The sequence below is a fragment of the Falco punctatus genome (assembly GCF_963210335.1).
Source record: "Falco punctatus genome assembly, chromosome: 16".
NCBI classification, from domain to species: domain Eukaryota; kingdom Metazoa; phylum Chordata; class Aves; order Falconiformes; family Falconidae; genus Falco; species Falco punctatus.
Genome location: NC_137596.1, coordinates 1,738,709 through 1,766,685, shown reverse-complemented (window position 1 = coordinate 1,766,685; position 27,977 = coordinate 1,738,709). Strand labels below are relative to the sequence as shown.

The window sequence follows — 27,977 nt, the reverse complement described above, 5'->3', positions numbered from 1 at the left end:
AACAGGAATCCTCAGGTAGCCCAAAGGTTTTCGCCCTTGGAGGCCACTTCAGCAGAGCGTTCTGCTTCAGCCCCCCGCCCTGCTTTCTCTGGGTGTGTGGTGCCTGTGCTACAGTCGCAAGACAGGGGTTGTAAGTAGTAGCAAAATGTGGTAAACGTACCTACCTCAGACCTGGTAGCTGCTGTGTGCAAGGTGTATGTGACAAAGATATAAAGGTTGTCCCCAGTTACATTGTAAACAAGCAAAACAAGCCGAAAAGAGACGGCACAGTCCCCATTTTAAGTCAGAGAGTTGAAACAGATTGAAAGTGAGATGGTGAAGTCTGTAGCGCACCGACATCTGGTTGATGTCAGTAAGGTGTGGTGAAGAGTTCACCTGGCTGTGAGTGGCTCAGGGGTGCACAGGCGGAGATGGGAAAGCATCGGGATCAACCCAGAGGTTTTGGTGTGCTCCCCAGAGCGTGGGACAGGAGATCCATCCTAGGACTGCAAGGCAGCTTGTTACCATACACTCACAGAACTGCGGTGCTAGTAATTCTCCACTCGATGGTGGTCAGAAATACCTTTCTTGTGTCTCTTTCATCTCTGGTTACAAAGTATGGGGTGAATGTTATATTTTTGTTATTGCCTACAGAACTCTGAAAGGCTGATGGCACTTGGCTGGTCACCGGCCCTGCCAAGAGGCATTAGCAATCACAGGTATGACTGCTGGTGATGCCAAGTTTTGAAGAAAAAGAGCAAACTGGGAGAATTTGCTTTATAAGACTGACCCAGGAGTTGACCTTGGTCGGAGAAGTAGTATTAAAGATCAGATAAACAGAAATGAATTCTTCTCTTGGAATTAATTCAGTTGGTGTTTTCTTCCTTGAGCTGACTGAGCAGACAAGGGCATAGGTTCTGTTAAAAATTCTTATAGCTAAATGTCAGCGGGTTCAAAGTGTCATCTCTGGTTGCCCTCCAGAAGACCTCCTGAAAAGCACTATTTTAACACATTAGTGGTAAACAGTATTTTATTCATGTCAGCATTGAAGTTTTATAGTCTAAGAGCATCTTGCTTGTGTTCTGTATTCCAGGGCTATCTGCATTAATATTCCTTCTCATTTTTGATGATAAAAAGCATAGTTCTGACAGAGAGGGGCAGGGAAGGTTAGTTGAGGTGGGAAACCATTATGTTAAGAGAAACATTTTAATTTGCTTTTTGGCTTTAAGGGTTAGTTAGATCCTCAGGTGTCACAGAAGAATTGAATTGGAAGTGTTCTTTCAGTTGTCTGAAGTTGTTAACATTCATTGATCAAATGATCGATAAAACCAAATCAACATACTGATATTTTTTTTTTTCTTTTCTTTCCTTTTGTTCTTTTACAAGAGAAAAATATATATATGTATTCAACAAGCATCTCTAGATTTTGGAACTTCCTAGGCTTCTTAGCAGAAGTTATGCCAGTGAGTGCTTGATAGAATTAAGGAAATTAATATATACAAGGGAGCTTTAAAAGGCAGATAAATCCTCAGGCTACAGGGTATGCTCCAGCCTCGGCCATTAGTAAATAGGGGTCAGGTGGAGCCTGCCCCTGGGTATACGTTATCCTGGGGATTAACCTGGCCTACTTCTGTACTGACCATCGTTCTAGACCAGCTATTGCACCTGACTCATCCGCGTTACGGAGAGCACAAGGGCCACAATTACAGACCCGGGTACCGTTGTGGTGAGTGCTCTTTAAATCACAAACAAAACAACAGTCCCTCCCCTAAAGAGCTTAGCTGCAATTCCAGTCTGTGTAATCCCTTGTGACAGTTCCTGTTTTCCTATTTAGGGAACACATCTCAATAAAAAAGATCTGAATTTTTGAAGTGCAGAGCAGGCATCAAGCATCTCTTGACATGAGGTGTTCAGTGCTGAATACTGGGCCGCTTTGTAAATGCGAATAAGGATTTGGGGTTTGAGATTTTTCACTGAACCTGAAGGAGAAAAGCTTCTTTTGAGAAATCCTGCCTATGACCCTTAATTTAAGCCCCAACATTCTGAAAATTGTGGCTACCACTCTAGTATAGTAGCTCTTTACAATTAATCATATTACTGCTAATTCCAAAATTTTGCCATCAGACTGGGCAGCAATATAGCTGGGAGCCAAGTGAATTTTCACCGGTACCAAAACGTACCTGAGAACTGTTCTTGTTTTTCCTGCAAGACATAGCTTTTTTAAAAAAAAACAAACATTGTATCTTACAAAAGCTAGAGGCTGGCTTCTAACTGTCTTTGTTCGGATGGAGCGATCAGCCACTAAATAAAACTGTAAGCCAGCTTTGTTAAGAACACCGCGGGCCTCTTGCATTATTGCAGTAATCGAGACACTTGCAGACTCGCTGCTCCTGCTGGTTTTATTACACCGAGGAGATAAAGTTTAAGCAAGGTAGAGCCATTCCCTGGTCAAAATCGATGAAGAAGGAGGGTAAGTGACGGACATTACCATGGAAACAAACGCTGCATCCTAGAAAAAACTTGGAGTGGTACAGGGGATAACAGTAGCCTGCTTCAGTGGGGGGAATGGGCAGAGAAGCATATTGGTGTTGTGCTGGAGTGTTCTGCAGAACGGGGGGGACGTCATTGCTTGTAACAGGCAGGGAACTTCACAGGGCAAATTGTTCAGGTATTACCCCCCTGCGAAGAGAGGCTTTGGAGGAGACGCAGGGAGATAGAACAAAAAAATTGAGTGCAGCTGAGTGCAAAGCTAGAAGAAAATAAAAGTGATGGATTAATGCGTGTGGCCTGACCAGGCTGATTTTGCTTCCCTAGGATTATGGATTTGTGCTTACATTTTGATCAGTAACTCTGGTAGAGTTGCAGTGGGTTTAGCACAGATTAGATAGTCCTCTTCTATAAAGCCTTTCTGGTTTAATACAAGGCTGCCTCTTTGTAATCTTGGTGATTAGCTATGGTTTAGGCTGAGTTCTCGTAATTTACAACCTTCACCTGTTATTTTCCCTCCCATGAAAACTGCTGTGCTAGAGGGTTCCTTTTTTATGCGTTACTTTGTGTGCAGTGTACATTATACATGCTGAACATTTGATGCCTGAAGCCACTACTCTGACATGAGTCATTCTGACTCCCCCCCCGAGAGATCAGTGTAGCAAAGATATAAATCAGAGTACAGTACTAAATGAGTAAAGTTAACAAACTCTTACACATATTTGTGCCTAATGTGTTAGGGTCTGCGTAGAGGAGTTGCACAGCAGGATCAGAAGATGAATCCGTATGTATGTGCAACTTTTTATTTTGTTTTTGTTTCAGAGGGCTGTTACAAAAGCACTGTCGTGAGAAGCAGCGGGCAACAGCAGCAGGAGTCTGGTTCCCCATTATCCTGTATTTTCCCACGCAGGGAGAGGTGTGAAAATCCAGTTGCATTGAGAGTGTGTGGAAGGTTCTCTTGATGCTTGCGAGGAGTAAATTACCACGGGGGAGAAGAGCATACAGGATGAGAGAATCAGACCATATCATTACGATCTCTTGGTTCGAGGGCTGTTTGGACACCTGTCTGCCTGGAAAATGTTTGTCCGTAAAGGTTTGAGTCTAGCAAATCCTAGATGCACCTGCTTACAACAGTGATCTGAAAGCTGCTCAGCAGCAGCTCTGCAAACTCAGCTAAGACTTGACTGAGAAGCCAAGAAACACCTTTAAGTCAGCAGGATTTTCCTTTATAAGGTTCATGGAAGCGTGTAGCTGATAGCTGTAGCTTTGCTTTGGAGCTGCCTGCGTACTTTCACTCCCTCCCTTTCTTCCTCTTGGACTCACGGCTTAAGGTGACCTGTATTTTAATACAGTTTAAGGTGTCTATAAAAAGTCTGGGGACAGACATTTTAGCAGGGCTTGTAGTGATAGGAAAAGGGGTAATGTTTTTTAAACTAAAAGAGCATACATTCAGACTAGATATAAGGAATGAATATATTATGATGAGGGCAGTAAAACACTGGAGCAGGTTGCCCAGAGAGATGGCAGATGCCCTGTCCCTGGAAACATTCAAGGTCAGACTGGGGGGGGCTTTGAGCAACCTGGTCTAGCTGAAGATACCCCTGCTCACTGGGGAGGTGGGGGTGTGTGTGGACTAGATGACCTTTAAAGGTCTCTTCCAACCCAAACCATTCTATGATTCTAGAATTCTGTGATACTTGTTTTATTTATTTTTCCCCCTCACAGAAGATATGAACAGCCAGACCTCCAGCCCTCAGACTTCTCAGGTTTTATCACTTTACACGTACCGCAGATAGCTTGTGTAATGCGAAGGGTGTGGGTTTTAGGGAAAAAAATCCAGGTCAGGGTCTTAAATCTTAACAGCTGGTTTTGAGTCCAATTCCTCTTACAGGGACTGTTCCTCACAGTCCAGACTGTGGAGATGCCAGCCCACAGCTGTCACACCATGTGCGTTTCCTCTGATGGAGATCCAGATACCGGCCAGCGTAGCTGTCCTTGGCCTGTCTCTTTCCTGTATTTGGGATGGGAGTAGTAAAAGGAAAGCAATTTTTAAACTAAAAATGCTTTGCACTTGTGACATTGTACGGCTGGGCGTGTGCTGCCGTGCTCCAGGGTTAATTAGGGTGGCCTCTGGGTGTAGTAGCTTCTTCATTCTGATGGCCTCTGGGAAGCAGAAGGGTAACTGGAGTTCAGTGTTTGCCAGCCACCACCCTGCTGTTAAATCTGGGGTCTTCATACCAGTATTACAGAAAGCAAGAAAGACTCCTGACAGAGGCGGAGGGAAGGATTCTCTCTGCTCGGTCTGTCCTTCACATTTCAGAAGAAATGGGAGAGTTCTAGCCTTAGAATTTTGGACTGTGTTGCATATTGCACTTGCTACAGAGACAGAAGGATCCATTCTCTAATAATGGAGAAGATGGAGCTTGCCATCAGCCTATCTCTGTGTGTACAAGAATAAATTGTTCAGGATGCTACTGTTAACTGTTTAAACTCGTTTTTTCTTCCTCTAGCGTTCCACATCCTCCCCCAGTAAAACAGTAAACAAACTACCTGGATCTTAACCAGTCAATGTTGAAACATTTTCATTCTGTCTTTCTTCTACCAAGGAGCAATTTTAAATGCAAATGACTCATGTCCTAGATCCTGGAGTTAATCTGTATACAGTGCTTTTTTGTGACACAGCTTCTTTGTTTTGGGATGGAAAACTTAAATGACGTGCCTATCAAGGAAAAAAAGCATTTTTTTCCTCAATGTTGTAGTTAATTTCAAGAGATCAACTTAGTCCTATTTGTAAGCCTTTGAGAAAGATTCACACTGGAGATGGTGTCATCTACTAGTAGAAATCCATTTTCTCAGGCCAGATATGATGTGTCTCTGCTTCTGCTATTTGATAATTGGTGACCGTTACCTGCTGTTGGCATTCATATAAGACTAGATAGTGTGTATCTGAGCTTGTGACAGTGTTTGTTTTTTTTTTAAAAAGTAGTAAAGGTGAGAAATCTTATTCCTGCCCATTGCTCGTGTAATGTTACCAAGTCTGGGGATGGGTTGCAGGAGAAGCTGGAATGTGAGATGAAGAGCTCTGCTTTATCCCACCTGACTCTGTGCTTACAACACACAGAAGGCATTAAAAATTGAAGGGGCTGTTTGGTCTGGTAATGAATAGACATGAAAAGAACAACCCACGTCTCTCTCATTCCCAAAGCTGATGTTATTGCAAGGAGTGCCTTGCTTGTAATGACAGAGAGAGATTCATTCCTGAGCTCTGCTGGTTCTCTTAATTTTTGAAGCACAAATGTTCAGCTAAAATGTTCTTTGTCTGACTTGCATAACTTTTCTCTTCTGAATCTCTGCAACTCATAACAGGACTGGAGGCAAGGACTGTAGATACCCAAGGAGAAGAGCAGCAGCATTCATCCAAAGTAACTGGCTGATGAGGCTCGCTATAAACCCTTTAAGAGATGCCACTGTCGCAGTAAAAATCCAACTAGACGCTGTGTGTTTTTTAAAGCTGAGGTAACTGTGGAAAAGACTCCAGGCTACCCAGAGCTGTGCCCTGTCTTTAAACATGAATTAAGTTTCTTATATTTGCTATGGTGAATTCTTGCTAGGTTTCCAGGAGACTTCCCAGAGGACAATAGATGAAGCATTTTCTCGCCTTCTGGCAATTTGGTTACTGTTTATCCTGTCAGTCGCAGCTGATGCTATAAGCCATTTAGATACACCAAGGGGACGGGGGGCAGGTTTGGTTGGGTTTATACTCTTTTTGTTTCTTCCCTGGGATCACCCCTTTTTGAGCTGCTTAGCTGTAAATGATGTCTGTGTTTGAGTTTGTCTGAACTATGCCTCTTCTATCTGTCTTAGTGCCTGAATGAGGAGGGCCACTGATTTATTGCCTCTAACTTGACATTAGTCTGATAACTACATAGTTAAAATAGTAATGCAGCAGCGGAGATGAGAGGCAGTAAACAAGCTCATCTCACTCTTGGCCTGAAGGCGTTTTTTGTTCCTGTGCTTGTTGAGCAAATAGGCCAGCGTATTAGCATGTTATTCTTCCTAATGTTTTGGGCTTCTGTTTTCATTATATTAATGCTTTAGGTTTTATTCAAGGGAAAGATGTCTTAATGATGCTAATAGTCCTAATGATTTTCTGAAATTATGGAGGTTCTATCAATGTGGTAGTTGCAAAAGGGCTTCCAGTTAGCACACTAAGTGTTATCACAGCCTACCCACAAATTACGGTGGTATTTCCAGAGGCACTAGCATATTTAGCAAGTCATCAAATTCCCAGAAGCATCTTGCAGTCTGCCATGTGACGGTCCTTGGGCTCTAAGTTGCCTCGGCCGGCTTTGTTCACCGTCATTGAAGGCTTGGACAAAAAAATCAGTCATGAGGATTTCCAGGTGTGGTCAGTGGTGCGGCTGGCACCGAGGGTAGTACTGCAGCTTCCACTCGTGTGGCAGTGAGGTGCTGTAACCAAAGGAGCTAAAAAAAAACCCCAAATCTGGACTGCTTGGGTGTCCCAGCTTCCGAGCAGTTGTGCTGTGCCTCCAGTCCCGTCAGTTTAGTGTTCCCATTACTTCCATCATTTGCGTGGGCCATTTGTCTCCAGACAGGAAGAACCAGTGAAGAAACTGGGAACTGGCGTTGTACAAGGAGGCCACGTGCCATGGGGCTTGGCGTAGCTCTTGAAAGTGTTTTATACTTTGATTTTTGTCACCAGCTTACTTCACTATTTCAAAGCTGCCAGCCCTGTTAGAGTTGCTTCTAGTTTTATGCAGTTGCTAGGAGTGCTAAAAGCTTGTTTTCCAAGTTGAAAAGTGAGGAAAATAGATAAAGTAATGCCTAGAAATGTCCAGTGGTGATTCCAGTGTGCCTCTGCAGTTCGATCCTACAGTGTCAGGCTTTTTCTGTGCAGAATGCACATTTGTTAATTCCTCCCCTGTAAAACTCATCTGATATTAATGTGATGTTTCCTTATAAATGCAAACACATTTTCTTGCTCTTTTGCTCCTACGCCTTCTACTCTTCCAATGTGGTTTTATATTGTGAAGCAACCTTCCCATGTTTTTAATGTAAAGGCAAGTCGTTAAGTTTCTTTTCCACCAAATATAATGAGGAAAAATGGGACTGTTTAATGTTGCAATATTAGGTTGTAAGGCAACGTTGATAATTCCCATTTACTGCAGAGGAGCTGGCTTATGAGTCAGTGGTACTTGTGCTTGCTTTTTATCTGTGTGTAGCTTTGGGACCCTGCTAGCTATCAGCATATTTCTGCTCGTTGTGTCATTTATAAATGATGAGGAATTGCATTTTGGAAACTGTGTTCTGTGAGTGTTATCTGGCCAAAGTCAGTTCATTAGCAGCTGCAAGCCAGCTTGGCTACTTCACTTGCAAATCCTCATTTGACTGATGGTTGAACAAGATCTCCAGCGGGAACGTTACGGGTCGGTCCTTCTGGCAAGAGAAACACCAAGGCTTAGCATGCTCTGCACAGTTCTCTTGGCTGCTCTCATGCGTTCCCTCGGCTTTGGCATTCAGCAATGAAAAAGCTCCCAAGGCACTCTCGCTCTCCCAGGAAACCAAAGTTTCCACCGGTAACGTTACGCTGATTTACTTGCCTTCCTTCGTGGTACAGGTCCAAACTGATCGTACGCCAAGATTCTGCCAGGGTGAATTTTTATAGCCAAGTTACAAATCCTGGAGACTACGAGTTTATAAAATAGATGCTGACACAGCACATCCCAGACAGCAAGAACGCTTTTACGCATGTAGAAAGTGCTTTGGATTACAAATGTGCATCTATGGACTTTATGGGGTGCGAGCCAGATCGAGTCCTGGTGCAGCATTGCTGACTTTGCTCATGTTACACTTGTGCTCCCTTTGGCCCTCCGGCACTGTGCAAGGCTTGGCTGCTGTCTTTCTCTTGAAATAGCATGCGATCTTTCATATCCTACTCCTATTTTCTTAGGGCTGGCTTTGATTATGTTCTGTATAACCAGAACCTAAGGCGGGCCTGGTAGGACTTGAAGTGTCCTCCTCACTCGGGTAAGTAAAGCAGTTTGAGCAGAAGGACCTGCATTCTCTCATTTTTTTTCAAGACGAAAATGGTCTGTTTTGGCATGAACCGGTACAGGCAGCTAATAGGCTTTTTAATTCCGTGTTGTGCAAAATCAGTGATCCCATGTGACTCCTGAGTACGGTCTTTGGCGACCTGAGGGAGCTGAGTCTATTAAGTCATGCTGGGTTTGAATATGAAGTGCCAGGTCACTGCATAATGTCTCAGTCCATTGATGGGGCGTTTGGATGAAATGAGGTCGGTTAAAATATTGAGATGAATAGTAACTAAAAGCGAGAGCTTCTTACCTTAATCTGTGGTTAAAAAAAAAAACATAAAAAAAAAAAAAGCATGTTCAGGCATAGTATTCAGTGAAGAAACCTTCCCGCATAAATTCTTGCAGCATATGTAGTTCTGTGGCGGTCGTGAGATCCTGACTTCGGTTCATGATTTTGTGATGGGAACAGTGTGGGGCTGCAAGTTAGTGCTCTCCTGTGTGGGCAAACAGGACTAGTTTGTTCGTTGGCAGATGGTTAGCCAGGTGGGGGTTGCTGTTGGAGAGCCGACGACTGCTTTGGAAGAGAGAAACCAAGAAGTGTTGTGAATTCGTGTACGGGGGATCAGTTCCCAGCCCAGAACCGCGAAGGGCCCGCAGCCCGCACCAGCCCGGTCCCGAGGGGGTCGGTTGAGAGGCCCTGGTAGGTGAGGCGGTCAGCTGGCCGCCCGCACGGCCCGGCGAGGAGCGGGAAGGCTCGGAGCGCGTGGGGTTAAGCGAAGGAGCCTGCCGCGTGCTGCACCGACTGCTGGGTGTCCCAGTAAAAAAGGAAAACTGGCATGATAGGTCAGGGGAACAGCTGCTGGATTATCTGGAAAACTGACTGCTGACCATTGAAGAACAGAGTTAAATGATCAGAAGCGATAGATCATTTTCTAATAAGTATTACTGTAAGCTCCGTTTCAGCAGCTGCTTATCTGTAGGAGGTGGCATTGAACATTACTTTTCCTGTCCTCTGGTAAAAGGAGACATTAAAGTATGCAGGCCCCGGTGGTTAGCTTGATGTTTTATTACCTCTTAAGCACAAAACACTGACATCTCGGCATGAGAGGGGTGAACGGTGGCAAAGCCTGTTACACAAACCCTTCATTTAAAACTACAGCTGCGACCAGCGTTGAAAGTAGTGGTGGAGTCAGTAATTCAGCATTTCTGTACCTCTGAAAGCATTTAATGAAACACTCCAGCTTACATGTTTCCGTAATTTATATGAGTAATTAGAAGTCTAAAGGATATTGTAGTAAGGAAATTAAACCTTAGAAAAAGCCTTCAATCCGAGGTGCTGCTTGGCTAAGAAGGCTACATTGCGACAAATGGAGCACTTGAAAAATACATTTATATTGTCGGCAGGTCGGAGCTGGGCAGCTGACAGGTTGCGTCCTTTTCTGTCCGGCAAGTGACAAGGAAGGCAGGGAGAAGGCGCAGGAGGGAGCAGGTAAAGGAAACATTCCTGTTGTGTTCAGCAGCGAAAAGAAAAGAACGGCCGTCTCGCATCTCCTTGGCTGTTATGTCAGCTCTGACTTGGTGAGGGGGATGTCCCGCTGGCAGGGGCTGTTGAGAGAAACTGTATTCCAGATGCAAAGAAGATTCCGAAAACATGTCAACAGAGAGGCCAGATGTTCAGGTCACTCAGCGCAAGCTGTGCAGGTTCCCGAATGTGGCATGAAGAACAGAGCCACGTTAATCAAGGCTCCTCCGAAACCAGCCACCCTCAACGAGAGGGGCAGGTGGAGCATCAGATTCTTGCATATCACTGACGTTCAGAATGTTTTCAGCTCTCCACCCTAAAGGTTTGTTGGCTTTGTTGAGTGGTAGCAGCTGGTGAGGTCCTGTGGCCTGATCTGTTGTTTAAGTGGAAAGCATTGTAAAATGTCCCGAGTCTTGCTGCTGCTGCTGTAGTTACTCGCCCTTGACTAGATTGTTTGCAAACACTGTGTTAGACTCTGCCATCCATCACCTGCAGCTTGTGCGGTTCCTGTAGCATTTTGCCCTGATGCTGGAAAGCAGCTGCACTCAAAAATTACGTTTCACTTAAGAGCATGAGACCTACGAACTGATTTGATTATTATTGTCTGTAGTGTCGTCCACAGAACAACACTTTTGATGAGCGTATTCTCAAAGTAGCTTGCAAAACATAGTGAAAGGGCTCCAACTGGATGTTTTCATTGTGAAATCGTGTGCAGTGCCACCAGTGCTCTGCCTGGCTTCTTGATGGAGGCATGTGTTTGGTCTTTACAGTTTGGCAACAGGAGAGAAATTTTGTCAACTTGCTTTTCACAGGCATGGTTTAGTTTCTGTTTTAAATATGTTGCCTAATCTAACTGTCAGTTTCTGTAAAGCAAAAAAAAAAAAAAAACCCAACCCAGAAAACACTCTTGACACTGCTCTGAAATAAAAACTGCGAGAATATACAGAACAGTATGTGGTGAACAGTGCATGCTTGAATGTCAGGCAAATACAGCCCTGTTGTTTGTCTTGACCTACATCGTAATCACACAATAAGAAGAAACTGTTTTTTGTTGATCACCAAAATCAATAATAGTGTGAGATTTTTATTTTTTTTAAACTCAGCTGACGAGGAAAGGCTATTTGGATCCAAAATGCTGCTGTCTCTGTTCTTTTCCAAATGATGCGGATGGTGTAGCTCTCCTGATCCTGCCTGAAGATGGGACCAGGAGAAAGGGAGCAGCCAGATGACCAGTTGTCATTGCTTCAGTTCAGCGGTGAACTAACTTCAGATAAAAACTTTTGTGTTTCTCGTGTTGTTGGTTAACAGTCGGTACGTGTTTCTACAAAGAATGGGACATACGACAACCGTTGCTGCCTACGTAGAATATATTGCTATACCTAACACCCCAGAGCCGTGCTCCTTTGGTGTCCTTGCAGTGGAAAATCCTTTGTACACTCTACAGAAAGTGCAGGAGGCAGGAGCGGACAGTCGCTTCTGTCCTAAAATTCCAGGAAGTTGCAGCTTTTTCATTAGGAGCACAAACCTGACGAATCTTTCTGCTGTTTTCTCGTCGTCTTCCATGTGTTGTCATGCTGCCTTTCCTCTGGAAGCGCGTAAAACACTGAACCAAGGTATGAGCCCTGGAAAGTGCTTGTTGCTGAAAGCTAAATGCTTGTAGAGGGCAAGTGACAGGATTATCGGGGATAATCACATAGCCAGAGTTATTTTTCTGTTTTGTAGTTACAGAGAGCTGAAGTATGAAGAATTCCTAGGGGCTGTACTGATTGCTGTGGTGGCTGATCTTAATGTCCATTGCCCCTAACAAAACAGCTTGCTGGCAACCATTTCCAAGACTTTATGATAATGGAGGAGTGAAATGTTGGGCAGGATGAGGCAACTGAGCCTGTAATAACAATTGTGCCTCGAGGCTGTTGGTGAATGCTGCCTGTAAGCACCTGGGCTTATTGCGGTGTGAATGTCAGGGTCCGCATAAGAATAGTGCTGTGTCTGTGGTAGCTGATGCTGATTTTTTTTTTTTGCGTATCAGCTTTTGAATAATGTCAACAAAACTCAGCAGACCTAATTCTAAAATTTTAGGCTGAACAGAATAATGGGCAGTGTTTTCCCAGCCATGTTTTCCTTCTCTGATTTAAACCATTTCACTGAAAATCATGTTTTCATAGAAAGGTATAATTTCATGTTTCTATAAATAATTCTTTGCTCCTGAGAGCGGCTCCTACCTTTCAGTACTGTTAATCTGATGAGGCTACAGAATGGGCCAAACCTCAGACGTGTCACATGTTCGAGAAGTCTCTGTACCTGTATTCATTAGACCGCAAATCCTTTGAGAGACATTTGTGCGTTTTCTTTATTTTCAACAGCACCAGACCATTGACGTTGTAGGTGTACACAGATGACTTGTCTTAGTGTGTCCTCAAGCACAAGAACATTATTTTCTTTCAGCTGTGGTACTCCGGTGGTATCTAAAAGTAGGATACTTCAAAGATTCATACTGAAACTAAACTGAGACTGGGATTTTTCTTCTTTGCATTTCTTGAGTAGCTGTAACTGCGTATTTATTATTATTGCTGTTATAATTTGGTAAGTCCTGTGTTTTCCTTCTGGGTCCGTGATTTTTAGCTCTTTCTAGGCTATGTAGTGATATTCAGCTATCAAAGAATTCTCAGGTCCCGCTATGTATGAAAGATTAATTTACACATTAAATAAGCTATTGATTTCTGGCAGTTGGTATTTGGCAAAAGATGGCTCCAGATATGAATTAAAATTATTAAAATATATAGCACTCTCTCTGAAGCATGTTTGTGAGCCACAATTTACGAGAGGCAGTATGTCTCTGAAATGCATGTGGAATATTTAAGGACTTGGATGCGAGCAGCGTGGAATCCTTTTGTAGACAAACGACACAAGGGGCTATTGGTTCAGTGCTGATAATACAGAATGAAGGATCGACAGAAAATATGATTTAGAGGATTAGAAGTCATTGTCTATTAAGTAAATAATGGATTAATCATCTCCAGTTAATTGCCACAAGATGGACTGCATTGCTAGAACTGGCCGTTCTGCGTATGTGCGTGAGATCTGCACTGAACAGGGTTTTCTGAAGGTGGAACCATTGGGGATGAGATCCAGATTCAGACTGCCGTATCTTGTCGCGTGTGATGTCCTGTCCCTGGACTGCCTGTGGGCATCGGCCAGAGGTTCTCCCACAGGTGACACTTACGGTCGGTGAGAATTCTCCGTTGCCAAGTAAGTTCATCTTCCAGCTTGTTCTTCAGTGGGGGCAGTAGTAAGTTTTATCTCTGCTTTCCAGTTCGTCTCTGAAGAGCACGGTTTTCTTTGAGACTCTTTCTGCACTGTCCCAGCTGGCTGACACTGGTGATTACCCTGGCTGATGGTGGGCGTGGGACAGAAACCCCACACCTCGTGGGCAGCACTGAAGTTGGTTCGCTTCCCTAAGGAAATAAAACTGGCAGAAACTCGAGTAGGAAGTCTTCAGGGGGTGCCTCGGTTTCGGATGTTTGTAAGAAACTTCTGCAGATCCTGGTTTTTCTAAGTGCTGAACATCTGCCTCAAAACCTCAAGCTGACTTCCTTGAAACAACTTAAAGGAGGCATCAAAAAATGGAGGCCCTTTAATTTTTTTTCGTGCTTTTGAAAAGCTGTGATTCTTTGTCTTGTCCCTTCAGCACCTAAACTGCTTTTGTCTTCCCCTGAGCTGCCACAGGACAGATTCATAGATAATAAATGTATGATCTATGAGTTAGAAATGGCTGTGTGTGCAGCTCGTCTTCCAGGCTGCTGTCTGCAAATCACAGCCCCGGTACTCTGGGAACGCCTGATTTATGGCAACATAACAGTGTTGCCTGAGTGATAGAACTGATTTTGACGTGACCTTTCACATACTGTTACAGCCGATTGTCTCGTTAATTTTGAACAGGAACAGTGAGCTGCAAGAAAATATATGTATAGTCTGTGGTGGAAGAGATGTCACAGAATCCTAGAATGGCCCAGGTGGGAAGGGATGTCGAAAGATCATCTGGTTGAACCTGTCTTGGAAACGGGAGCCTGGGTGTCTGCTCTGCTGTATCAGGTCTATTGATGAGGACTTACTGTTCCTGTTGCCTCGATACCCAAGTACTTTAGGAAGAGGTATGGTCTTAAGCAGGAGTTGCTGGGAGCAAGCAGGAGAAACCAAGTTCCCATTCTCGCTAATGCCTGTAACTCCTACCTGCTGCTTCGTCTTGATCAGTGGGACTGAAATGCATCAGTGCTTTTCTACTGAATCATGCTTCATGAAAAAGCATTTAAGCATTAGCGACCTTTTGCTTCTGACTGTGATTTGACCTCTTTGGAAACAGAGAGGAGAGAGAAAAAGCGTTCTGTGTTTTCATTCTTCTTCGTCTTAACTGAAGTACATGAAAAAGGTGGGTTTTTTCCACCTGAGACATTCCGGTGCTAACCCATGATAGGTCAGGCAACAGGGGAAATTATTATAATGATATGGGAGTGACAGTCCACCACAGAATGAATGAGCTGGACCTAAAATACAGCTTCCTTGAGCGAATCTAGTAATTGCGGTGATGAGAAGGTTACACTGGAGTTAATGATTTCTAGGAAGCAAATGCATAATTTCAAGCATTTCAGCTAGTTCAGCTTCAACCGTTGCTAAAAGTATGTCCCACAACTAAATCACCATATAAAAAAAAAAAAAGGTTGGAAAAGAATTATTTTCAGGACTTTAAAATCAAATCTCATGCTAACGATGCTACTGCCTTCACTAAGACTAAATGATAGACTGTGGGGGAGATGGAGCTTGCAGGTGGTAGAGGTTGCTTCGTTTCAGGAGTGGCACAAGACAGCCCAAGAGCTTCAGCTCATGCAGGGCTGTGTTCTGCCGCTGCATTGCAAGCGAAGCCACAGCTCTGTTCCAGGGAAGAGTGCGGGATGTGTGCATGCTGCTAAGCAGACTGCCAAGATAAACTAGCTGCAGCAAGATTAGACTTGAATCATGAGCTTTCACAAATCTTGTTTTTCTCATCTTCTCTGGGTTTGTAATATACCCGCAATGCAATGTCACTCACCCACGTTTCTTTTTCAACAGAAGATCGTAACTTTCTTAGTTTTTAATTAAAATGGTCCACACTCTGATTTAATGGCTCCATAAAGCATGTTGGCTTACTCTGCCTCAGGTAAATGAAAATATTTGCTGTGGCAAATAGGGCTATTAGTTTTATGATCCATAGCAATAAAAAGCTTTTATCAAGAATGTCATCAGAAGAGGCATAAAACTCTGTTCCATGTAGAGCTACTGATATGTCTGGGAAGCTTTACTTTGGTTTATCAGTTTCCGTAAGAGAAGGTGTTAGTGTAATCACTTTTTTGTGGTTGCTTCGAAAATGAGAAGCACTTCTGGGCAATGTTTGAAAAAAATCCTGTACACACAAAGCAAGAGGTCTGGGCACAATTTGGGTTATTCCCTCTTTTCTGCACAGATTGCCTAGATCAACTTGGGCATGCTACTTTATCCAGAATTAAAAGAATTTAAGTATTCTTAAATAAAATAATAATAATTAAATAAAAAGGAAAAGAAGTTAAGTGTAGCAGAAATCTTCCTGAATTCCTGTTTGTATTTTCAGGTTACGCAGGCTGCCTGGCTCGCTGATTTTGGGGTGAATCTCTGGCAGGTATAGCTGTAATACCTGCAGACGTGCAGGACGGCAGGCGGACGCTGCTGGACAGCTTGTGGCCGGGAGAGATGGCTTGGTCCCTTGTCAGGGCGCATCGTGGGCCCGCACCCAGGCGTTCCACTGGCGAGGTCACGCTATTTTATATATAACCAACTAGAAGCGTGTTTGCCTTAAAAGAGGATAGCATCTCGTTTTCTTAAAGCAACAAGTGAGTTAGCCTTCTTCCACGCCCCGCAGCCACCAGGTCCTTTTGGAAATGGCATTTTTCGTCCTGTAAGTCCACCCTGGTCCTACGATGGGTACCATTTTGTCCAGCTGAGGCCAGGATAGAGCCGACAGCGGGCTGGGGCTGCCGCTGGGGCTGGCTGGGCTGGAGGAGGGTCGGCAGCCAGAGGCACTGTACGGGATCAGAGCTGCCCCTGCTTTTTCGTGTCCTCTGCGAGAGCTGCTGCTGTCCCATTTCCAAAATCCATGGCTGGGAGCACTGTGCCCGGCTGGCAGTGGGATGCTGCAGTGGCGGGCAGGGGACATCCCTCTGTGCAGCATGTGGTGCTGCCTGCTCGCGGTCACCACGCTACCGTGTGTTTGGCAGCAGGGTATGAGCATCCTCTCGCTTGCCAGCTGCAGGTTGCCCCTGGGCCACCAGCCTGTGGTTTGTTGGTTTGGTTTTTGTTTTCTTTCAGATGGTTTTCCCTCTAAATGTTGCTTTAGTCACGTCTTTCTCTTTGCACTTTGTTGTGGTAAGCTGCTGTTCACTTCCTCGCTGAATCTTTCTGTTCTGATATTCCCCAAAGGTATCAACCATCCCCTCCTCCAATTCCTGGCAGAATTACTGAGCGGTTTCCATGGCGACCGGGGAGGAATTGGATCTGCAGACCAGCTGAGATCAATCCCAGCTGCCTGCCTCCTACTACTGAGCAGTCAGCGTATTTTTAATAAAGTGACCCTGTACAGGAGGCACGTCTTTGTCTTGTTAAGCCTTTGTTGTATATTAAATCCTGAGGGCTTTCACCATAATCTGCTGAACTCACAAGCTTTACAAATCCTGCCCTTACTCAAAGAGCTGTGAGCATTAGACCCAGCAGATACTTGTTTCTGATCAATTTTGTTTATTTCTGGACTTTAGCGTGCACTGCAGAGTTTAATTGAGGAACTGTTGTTAGAAGTGAATGAAATTAAAGGTGCAGTATTTAAGAAGTGAACCTAGGGTTCTGACTTCAAAACTCCTTTTATCCCTGTTAGTTTTTATTTGCCAAAAGGCGATGCATTTTCTCTCAGCTTCACTTGCATGTTGCGGAGGAATGTAATCCAAAGGAAAACCAGTGGGAACATGAAACTGAAATTCTGCGCTGTTACCGGGTTTGAGTCTAGCCTTTCACTTCCAGCCTGCATTTCTTTCCACTAACTTCCATAAATTCCATTTGTTTCCAGGTGTCAGAGATGGTGTCAGCAGGTATTTAGAGCTGCTCTGAAAACCCAGTGCTTATACCAGTACCCGAGTGGACGCTGGATCTTTCTCCGCCCAGTTCTAGCTGTGCAGGTATTTAGGGCTGCCTTTAGAGATGTAAAAACGGGGTGCATCATTCAGATTCCGCAGCCTTGGTGCCAGAAGATAGCAGGGTCTGACCTCCAGGCCTCAGAAATTCACCTTGCTCCTCTGCATCGCGGCCATAAACCGAGACAGGGTGTTTCAGTCAGGCCTCTGTCGGCTGTTCTGTGCCAGGGTCGATGGAGGTTTGGATCAGAGAATTCAGACAGCTGGAAACAGGCTTGTGTTGGCTGTTATTTGTTGCTCTGTACTTACTTTCCTCCTCTCCTGTCTCCTTCCAAAACCAGCAACTCAAATATATTTGATTTAATTTTTAAGACTGTTTTTGAGAAAGCTGTAAGATAGTAAGGACAGCGTTTAGGGAAGTATTTTTGGTACTCTTTGATACAAAGATTTTTCTTCTAAGCAGTCGCAGCAGTCGAGCTACCTGCTTGGTGATGCTTCCTAGGGGCAGTGAGAAATGGCTCATCTCCAGTGAAAGAGCATGAGTGGCGGTGACGTGCGGAATTAGACTCTGTAACTCGAAAGTTATAAAGTAGGTATGTTTATTGCGCGCAGATGCACGGGGGATCGCTCCTCCACAAGCGTGCATGCCCGAAGTGACGAACCATCCCAGATTTATACAATGAAACAAATGAATATTCAATTAACGCCTATACATATTCGTTACCTAAACCCCGCTTCGTATGTTAATTAGCTTATCAGTCCGTTTCCTGGAATGCGGTGGTCTTGCAGGTTTGTAGGTGATTCATGTCCTTGTGACCATCCAATCTTCTCCAGCAAGGAGACTTAGCACTCCCTCCCTCTAGACAGCATTTGAATGTCTCCCATCTTTTCTCATTCTCTTTTAAATAGCCCCTTTTGTTAGAGAAAGAAGGGCAGGCGTCTCCCCGTCTCCCCTTTGTTAGAGGAAGAGGGGCAGGCGTCTCCTCAAAACTGTAGTTGTCTCCTCAGAGCTGTGTGCCTATGTGACCAGACACCGCACCCATGACTAGTCACCATACCCACATTCCTTGAGCAGACATATACAATCACAATCGATGTCCATTGTCCCCATTTCACACTATTTCTCCATATCAGTGGATTCTTACAAATGGCAATTCTGTTTGTATTGCACTTGCAAGGCTCCAGGCTTGTTCTTTGCAGTCCTGCCTGCTGTGTTTGTATAAATGGATGAGTCTAGTTTTCTTTATCTCCTTTCCTCTACCTGCTTCAGCTTGCTGCAGCCACAGTGACTCTCTTTTTCTAAATAGGAAGTGCCCCATCAGTCTGCTTTATTTGGCTATTGTTAGAATTATTACACCAAGGCAGAGTAGCATCCCAGGCTTTTGGGAAATTGTTTAATCGAGCTTGAAGGTGCTGAAAGCTGTTTAGATCCAGCTGATCCAAATACTTCTTTGTCTGGGGGAATAAAAGCCAGATTCTTAACAAAGGTGTGGCAGAGGCAATGCTTTGTTCTGTGCTTGCTGTCATGAATGGGATCAGTGTGACTCAAATTTATGTCCTGGGTCCCTTTCAAGAAGGGTTCAGGGACGTTTCTCTCAGATTCAAAAAAAAAGTAGCTGATCACATAGGCAGAGCTGCAGGATGTGAAAAATTCTTATCCAAGGGATTATTCTTTGGCAATTTCTTTTCCTAAAGCCATTCGGGAAATGTAACGAACAAATGCCTGCTTACTTGGATGGCTCTGCATTTGGCTTCGCTTTGACTGGTGTTGGGGAAGGAAAACTCAGGAGCTTAGTTAATTTCTAACAACTGCTGGAGCTCTAGGCTGCGCCCGGATCCATCTGTTGGAAGGCAGGCGTGTTTCGTGTGTGCATCCCAGCTGTATTTTCCTAACCCATCACCAGTCTCTCTGGTTTTATTGAAAGCAGGCCTTTGCTGTGGCTCCTCTTGTGATGTGGTGGCGGTGGATGCTGTACCTCTTGTGAGAGGCTGCTTGCTTTGCTGGGACAGTTGTCCCAAGCGTGTCGGTGACAGAAGGGTGGCTGTTGGTGTTTGCACTGGATCCAATCAAGAGATGCTAACGTACTGTGGATCCTGTAAAGAAGCTGTCACGCCTAATTTAAGGTTAGCTGGAGCTGTGGGTAGCCCAGGAATCTGAATCATCTGAACTTGACCATAGACAAATACTCTGTGACACTCGGTCTCTTTACATACGTATATGTTACCTGTATACTTAGGGAACGTCATCTCCTTAGCAATTTTGGGGGGAAGACCAGATGGTTGGCTTTCAAAGGCAGAGATGGTAGCAAGGTACTAATCTCACAAGAATTTCTTTGAAACAGGTTCTGTATTTTGTTCACCGATACTTATTTAGTTGCTATTCTGGTATTAGCCAAAGCTCGTTGATGTTGTGAATTCGTAGCAAGCTGTTTCTGGGGAGCCTGGACCTTCAGAGAGTTGCTACAATAGACGTTGGTAATCTTGGGGGCTGATTGCTGGTTTGGGGAGACAGAAATATGCTGGTGCTACCAGAAGGTTACCTGTGGCAGAAGTGGCATGAGGGTAGGGATTGCTACTACTGGAGGAACGCTGTTTCCTCAAAGGCAAATACCGTCCAAGTTCACCAACTGTATTCAGTCAGGAGTAGTGCATATCGGGAAGAGCACTGACAACTGTGAAGTTAACTATTAATGGAACTTAAAAGGTAAAGAAATAGATTAATTGTTCTCAGCTTTTGGCAAACTGTCTGTGAAGATTCTTAGATGACCCCTACTGTTAGAGAAGATTAAATGTTGAGTGGGATAGCAGTCTCCCCTTTCCTTCTCTGTTTTTTACATGCGAGTTTTACATCTTATAGTAGATACAATCCTACTGGCTTTTGTTTTCTTTCATTTATTTCCATTTTGTGTAGTTCCTTCCTTTTTTTGCTTTGTTGTATTCCTCCTCGCTGCTCTTCAGTGTTACACATCGTTTCCTCTCTATCTAATCTCCTGAGGGCACCATTACTGTAATACAGCCACATCCCTATCTTCGTAATTCGTTCAGCCCTAAAACACCATTAAGAGGCAGATAAAGACTGCTAAGGAAGCCCGAGTATGCCTTGACAGGGAGATGCAGCATCGTTACATACCTATCCCAGCTGGTTTTAGGACTGGGTTTTCCTTTCCCCTAACTAGCTATCCGAGTACTACTACTCTGGCTGTACTCAGGTAGTATGAAGGTTTGAATGTCCCTTCATGCTCCTTCCTCAGATGGCAGCATCCTTCACCCCCTTCCCCAGCCGGCCCCGTTTTCTCTTTAGGCTGGTGTTACTACAGTCTGACGTTTGAGGGTACTCTGGTAACAGCAGATCTTGTGGAAGCGTCACACAACTACACAAGTCATAAATCTGTTGGCAGGAGCTAGGAAATGTGCCAGTCATATGCAGACCATTGGGCAAGGCTTCAGATGTGTATAGTCTTTTAAATCACTGGAGTCAGCAAGGGTGGCGTGAAACAGCGTGGTACCGTAAAGGTGACTTTATGATCTGTAAACAGGATAGCCACGTTCAGCACTGAGTGCTAAAAAAAAGTTAAATTTGTCTCCATCCTAGGAAGGTCAGAAAGACTTTACGTCTTGAAAGGGGGCATTTCCAGAGAGATGTAAGAGAATTGGGTATTATCTGGTGAGTAGGAATGGGATGCCTTTTGCTGGCCGTGCTCTCGCTGGCGGTTTGCTGTCATTCCGAGTTGCACGCTGATCTTACAGAGAACACTGCGTCAGTGCTCGCTCAGAGATATCAAAAGTGATACGAAAAATAAGTGTTCGTCACTACAGAAGGTGTCACACTTCTCTGCTGAGGCCACCGCTGAGCTGATGGGCGCTGTGCACTGTTTCTCCTTGAGGGCACCTGCTTGTGATGTGCTGTATTCTTCCTCCCTAACCTCCAGACCCGCAGACGTTAAACCGCTTTGCCATTGTGTGGTGGGTACTGTTTGTGCCTCTTCCTGATCTAGCTGTAGGCGGAGCTGGAGTTTCATTGCCAAGTTCCTAGTTTTATTTTTCTTTTTTTTTTTTTCCCCTGCTCACGCCTGTAGTATTTTTCTCAGTGGCCAAAAGACTGAGAATCCTGCCACGTTTAGAGGGAGCTTTTGGATGAGCAGAGGCATGGCTCTGGACTGACCAGAGGCTTGAAGTGTTAATAAGCACAGACACTTCAGATCAGAAGTGAAACGTGGGTCAGTAAGTGTTTCAATTTGTAATATTGTTGTGCTGAGAGAACACGGGGAGGGAACCCGAGAGGATTCCATGCCCCACTTTTTATCACCCTGAAGCTGAGTTATGTGGTCAGCAGCTGTTGATTTACGGTTAATAAAGACAGAAAATTGATGTAGGATCTATCAGCGTTTGTTACCAAGGTTATTTTTCTACAGAAAACCACCAAAAGGAAATTTCCAGCGTGGATTTTCCAAACGCATTGACAAATTGTTGCATAACAAAGGTGGCAGCTGGATAAATCAGAGAAGCCAAACCTTTGGTTTTCACCCCTGAGTCTTGTTGAGAAGACAGACAAACAAGCTGTGGCAGAGAAGGGTGAAAAATTCTGCTGATGCTGGCTTAGCTGGGTGTCAGCTTGCTGGTGGTGTCTTCTGTCTTTGCTGGAGGTGGGCTGTCCCGAAGCTGGAGGGTTTGCATCTTTTCTGAAAGCAAGTACAAAGATATAAAATTGTTCTGGCAAGAGCCTCTCCAGAAGTGTGGAGACAGGGGCAGACTGCTTTGCGTGTCCCGCTGTCGATTCCTGCCCGCTTCTTTCGGCTACAGAGAAATGCTGGATTTGTCACGTAGCACGTGCTGAACATAAAGAGTTCGTGCTGTGAAGTCAAAAGGATTTAGGTCCTTGTTTAGTTCTGAAGTTCAAACCAGAGCATGAAGGGTCAGTGTGGCAAAGTGGTGGATGGCTAAAGGAGTAATGGCTTTATGGGAAAGGAAGGATACAGGGATTGTGTGTGTGTGTGTGAACTCACGTTTATCCTGGGGAGCCCTAACGGCTATAGCCCCATAGTAAATTTGCATTAATTCAAATCCGTACTTAAGTGCATTTAGTGTTCCAAGACATTCCGTTTGCGTGGCCCTAGATAGATCTTCAGGAGGAGTTTGTGTGTTCGCCTTCCTGCTTCTCATGTGGCAGGGAGACTGCAGCTCATTCACACTTTGCTTCACTTGGAGTCCTTCTGGGTTTATTTAGACAGATACAGAACCAACACCCAGCAATTAACACACTTTCCTCTGCTTAAAGTGGCACGTTATTTACTTAACAGGTAAAGCCTGCTGTGTTAGCCTCAGTCTTAGCCCAGCAGGGAGACATCCTCCCTGCCTGATTATCAAAATCATGGCTTAATTTGAGCTCGTTTCTTTTGTTGAGATGCAAAATTAATTGTATTTAACTACAGATGAACAGGAAGTTGCATTAGCAGAGTTTTTTCAGATCAATGGGGAGTTATTCAGCATTATTTGGGGACTGGGGAACTTTGTAACCAGATAAAAGATATGGGGGAGGGCAGAGCTATAAAAAGTGTTATTGTGTGATTATGAAGAGGCCTTTTAATGCAGTTATTATGTGATGCTAAAAAGGCCTTTATTGCTTGAAGTTGGAAGCAGAATACAAATGGGCTCACAGTGTCTATTAAATGAAGAGGGGAAAAAAATAGTCTCAGTTTCCCTGAACTGCAAAGCAAAAATAACGATTAAGTAGTGATTAAAATCCGTGGCAGTGCTGGGTTTGTTAGTTTGATCATATACTAAGCAATAAAGTTTAGCACGTAGGGAGCAGTTGTTTGTGTAATTTAAGGCATAGTTCATTGGTACAGTAAACCTGTTTATTCAGATTATGATGTCAGCAAATTGTTCTGCAGATAAAGGCTGGTTGAAACGATTAGGGTTGAATTGGCCCTGGTGTAAAGTAAGTACAGGTGAGGCTGATGTGAATAAAATTCAGAGAAACATTTCTTCTTAGAGGATAGCTGATTTCCAGGAGTTATCTCCAGTTTCCCTGACTGAAGGCTACTGGACAAACGCAGCTGAGCTCTTTTCGTGCCCGATTTCATCACCAGGGGACTGCCCCCAGCCGTCTGTTAACTCAGTTTGTAGGAGAAAGCCTTAATACTGTTTGCAAACATACTGAGAACAAAAACCAGGGCAGGTTCCAGACTGGAGCAGACCCCCAGGTTATCGAATCCGCTACCTTGGCTCCTGCAGGGAACCACCACAGAAGAAAACACCAGGGACTGAAAAAACCCAGGTTATTATTTGCTTTCTCAACATCTGAGGCAGAAAGGAAATGCTGAGATTTCTCAGAGTATGTTTTGTGCCTTTAATAACTACGAGATGACTGCTTGCTCCACCTAGTGATTAACAATCAGAAATCTTTCTGCAGGGAGTAATTGTTGACGATGCGAGCAAACGCATGGCAGTCGGGCATGACTTCGAGGTTCTCATGGCTGTTTCTTGGAGTGCTGCAGTATTTTGGGTTCCCGTGTGCTAGGCACAGTATCAGTGCAGAGTGTGTGCTGTGGCTGCTGCCTAAAGACAAATAAAGGATGAGAAGACACGGTACGGGCAGATTTACTCCCAGTGGGAAGCTGCGAGGAAGGGTTGGCCGGGAGCGCTCGTACTCGGTTCTCTAGTCCAGCAGGTTCCCCTTGGCGTGTTCCTAGGACTTTCCTATCCCAATGGAAACTGCAGCAAAATAGCACTTGAGGCTACAGTTACATTTTGATCATTTTACTTCAGCCCTCAGCACGGGGAGAATTCTCAGGTGGGGGTGGGGCAGGGAAAGGCAATGGATTTACCCAATTCACGTGTGACAGCAGCCAGCTGCTAATGGCTCAGCCGGGAGCACAGGTGATCGCTAGCCAGACCCAGGCAGGTAATTTCTTAAATTCAATGGATGAGGGGGTTGAGCTGCATAGGAACGCCGGGGTCTCTTTTCCTACTTGTGAACAAATGGTATCTTACACGCGGCGGCAGAAGCAGCATTTAAAGAACTTCGGTTTGGTACCTTGAGCTGTAAGTGTGTGGCCGGGGACGTGGCGTTCTGCCCTGCAGGTCCCTGGCTGGCGTGGGGTTGTGCTGCCCAGAGGACAGCGTGGGGCAGGGTGGCCCTGCACTGTCACTGCGCTCCAGGGAAAAATTGAAAGGGCTGGTGCTTCCTCTGGTGCAGATGACTTCTCCATTGTGCTGCTCTAAATCAGTGAGCTCCGAGGTATGTCCCTTTTTTTGGTCTGTGCCTGTTCGTTTTGCATCATTGCAGCAAAGATCGAAGTTTTCCCACTTTTGTGCTGTGCACCTGTGTCCAAAATATCCATTGTACTCCTTCCTTTCTTCAGGCTTGCGGCTTGCTTGCAACTGGGGCCGAGAGTCCTGTCCTCCACCTCTTTAACAAAGCTGGTTTCGTAAAACTGCTTTGACAGGAAAGAATACCCCACCCAGTGCAGGCAGAAGGGCCACGGTCTGCTCGTACAGGTCCCCCATTCAGAAAAAATCAATACATTTAAAAAATCTTACTGCACTGGGCGGGAGAGGAAAAAAAGAAAAAAAGAGAGAGATTTGATTCGTTTGGCTGGGACATCACCACCCCCATCCTGGCTGTCACTGAGCACTTCTCATGGAGTCAGGGTCTCGCTCAGACTGCAAGCAGACCATCGCCTTGTCTCTCTGGCTTCAGCCGGGGCGCCGGGCAGGGGTGCAGGAGAGTGCAGGGTCCTCTCTGGAGCCCAGCCCAGCAGGCAGTTAAGGCCTCCCTGGTGAGGGGTTCCCGTTTAATAGCAGTATCTTGTCAGCGCAGATGAATTCATGACGCTTGTCACTGCCTCCTCCTTGCTCTACCCACCACCCAAGCTGCAAGCTGTCACTGCATTACAGTCATATGAGGAATGTCTCTAAATGTCCTTGCACTGGCAGGTCACCATAGTCGTGCAACTGGAAACTCCTTCTTCTCTGTCATCATCTTACAAGAGAGAATGCTGATGCTTATGAAGCTGAAGTACACGAGTATGGGATGAAGATCTCCTGAGAAAAAATCTATGGCATATTTTTGAGGTTGCTAGTGTAGGAATACCAAAATTATTAGGTTTTTCTGTACGGGAGAGCTACCTATACAAAACATAGTAACCGCAGGATCTGTCCTGAGCTACACTGCTGAGAATTTAAAGCTCTAGTTCTGCAAGAAGTGAAATGGATTATTGCAGCCCAGGTATGTAATAGCAGCCACTGATCACGGCGTCTGGTTTTGTAATGACATTGTAAAGGGCAGGCAGTGCATGTGCTTACTTTAGTCTTGTTCTGCAGAAGTTCAGAGCAGCCAGTAGCAGTTGTGAAGACGGTAGGCAAGTAATTTTTCAGGTTCTGGACATTAAGAAGATTATTTGTGCCTCTTGAAGCAATTAAGAAGAAGAGGAAGTTTCTCTTATCTTCCCAGCTTTAAGAGCTAATCATTCTTCTGGCCAGATGGGTGATTTGGGGATTGCAGTGCATATTTTATGTCCTACCTGCCAGTTCTTAGATGTCTTTTTGATTCATAAGAGCTGTGTCCTAAAGATGCTGTTGCCAGAGAGTAGTTCTTGGTGACCTGGAAAGCACTGGCAGTATTTGAGTGTATTCAGTATAGGACTTTCACCTTTCGTAGAGATTGCTAATAAAGGAAAAGTAAGTAGTCTGAGATGTGACATGTACAGTACACATGGGCACAACAGTCTATTTCAAGGAGTCTTTATGTATTACATTGACATTTTTACAACTTAGACACAGCAGTGCTGGAGATGACTTGAACAGTGGGTCAACAGCTTTGAGTGTGTCAGATAGGCTTCTCCTTCCAGTTTCATAAGAAAATCAGAGTTTGAGCCAGGTCTGAATTCCAGTAATGTTCATCTTATTGCCATGGACTGAGCACATCAGTCTTCCATGCTCGTCTTTCCTGTTGCCTTTATGCCATGGAGAAGACGTTTCTACCGTTTACTGTAGCTGGGGAGTGGTCATTGATAGAAGGGGACCTTGCAACACAGGGGGTCTGTGGAAGGACAGGGTGTCCCAGATACATCTTGAAAGCCTCGGTTAGTGCCATAACTGCAGGATCGTGCGTTCTCCCAGAACAAAGCCATCCCATGTACCTCTCTGGCTCAGTGTTGTCTATTTTGAATAGTTCATTTGCTTTTACTTTTATGATCTGTATAGTTATGTATCCTAGTTATTAGCCATATGCTTCACGTCGTGAAGCCTGTTACCACGTATGAGAAGTGCCTCCTGTCTTGACTAAAGAAATGTGAGTATTTTCAGCAACGTGTTTCTTCTAGGTGGGTAAACAGATGCTCCTTCCTCTTAAGAGCTACTTGTGCATAAAATGTTTTTTCCAACCTAAATGATGCTGTGATTCTCCAAAAGGAAGCCCTGTTGTGCTTCAGCGCTGCTGTGTCGCTGCAAATCAGGGAACTCCGCAGTGTGTGACTTGTGCTTTTGAATGAAGGTTGAGTTTGTGAAGCTGCTAACGTAGCAAGCTTGGACAGAGCAACTTGGAGAAAAATCATGATGATGCCTGTCGAGGTACTTTACGTGACTGTGATCTCCTGAATTACGAAGAGCTTGGGACAGACAGGTAATTCTGTAAGGCCCTGCAAGAGTGCTCTTGGTAGGACGGTTGGGTTGCTATAGAATGTCTGCTATGCCCAGCCCTCTGTTTAGAGGGCACTGGAAGTACTGGGTGCCTGTTTGGAAGCTGCTGCTGAGGATCCCAGGTTTCTGTTAGCTTGGCAGTAAGATGGAAGCGTGGCGTTGCGTTGATGCAGAGCACTGTCATGGTATTCGTAGGCATATTTAAAGCTGGACCTGTGTGTTTTCAGGTATGCCCCATACAGGTGCGCAGAGAATACAGACTCTGCGGAGCGTCCCTGTTGGGTCGAAAGAATTAAAGAGGAAGGTTCCGTGCTTGGGTGGAAGCTCCGCAAGTCACCTGTTGTACAGGACGTGAAAGGAGCAGAACAGGCAAGAGCAGCAGGTACCCTCACAAGCAGAGCGCGCTGTAGTGGCTCCAGTCTGCCGTTCCAGCCAGCCTGGCACTGTTACTGGTGCTCTGCACTATTTTCCAAGCCGGCTTAATACTCAAGCACTGCCTGCCAGTGGCTGTCGCCTTGTCACTGTTTAATAGCAGCGTTCTACAAGGCACTGATGTTTTAAAAGACCAAATCGGTGCTTCTGACAGCAGCAGTTTGTTGAATGACATTATGCAGTTTTTCTGGCGTAAGGTAAATCGAGTGTAAAGGGTGTGGATTCACGTGTGTCAGCTCTCTCTCTCTCTTAGAATAAGCATTTGAGGGGAGGCCTTTTTTTGTTTGTTTTTACAGATTCTCCTTTGAGGGAAGTAAATAAATGCTAGAGGAGAGATGAAAGCAGGGAGAGCATTTTAAAATAGAAATACACAGGCTGTCCCAGCAGTATGATAGTGACCCAGACCACGCGCACGTGAACGAAGAACCACTGAGGCACAAGCTTGTAGCACGTTACCTGCCGCGCAGCTACGTGTGTGCCCCTGCTAAATTAGTCCCGTTTCCTAATGTGCGGTAGGTTGCCGAGCTCTGTTGCTTTTCTTCAAACAGTGTGAAGGCAATACTGTATGTTGCTGAGCCCCTTGAGAAGATGCGCTGGAGGAGCATCCTGGTTGTTTTGTATGCTGCGCAGGGATAACATGTTTTGAGTGTGATGAGAGAGTCTGTACCAGCGCGT

The 27,977-nt window shown here is 44.9% G+C and overlaps 1 protein-coding gene and 1 long non-coding RNA gene across 12 annotated transcripts in view; both read left to right on the top strand.

Moving 5' to 3' along the window:
- Positions 1-27,977, top strand: part of NCAM1 (neural cell adhesion molecule 1) — a 170,587-nt gene that overhangs the window by 65,692 nt on the left and 76,918 nt on the right. The window lies entirely within an intron of this gene.
- On the top strand, positions 533-5,436 carry LOC308054259. The gene is made up of 2 exons (XR_013924050.1): positions 533-2,449; positions 3,289-5,436. It is a non-coding gene; the product is annotated as an uncharacterized lncRNA (long non-coding RNA).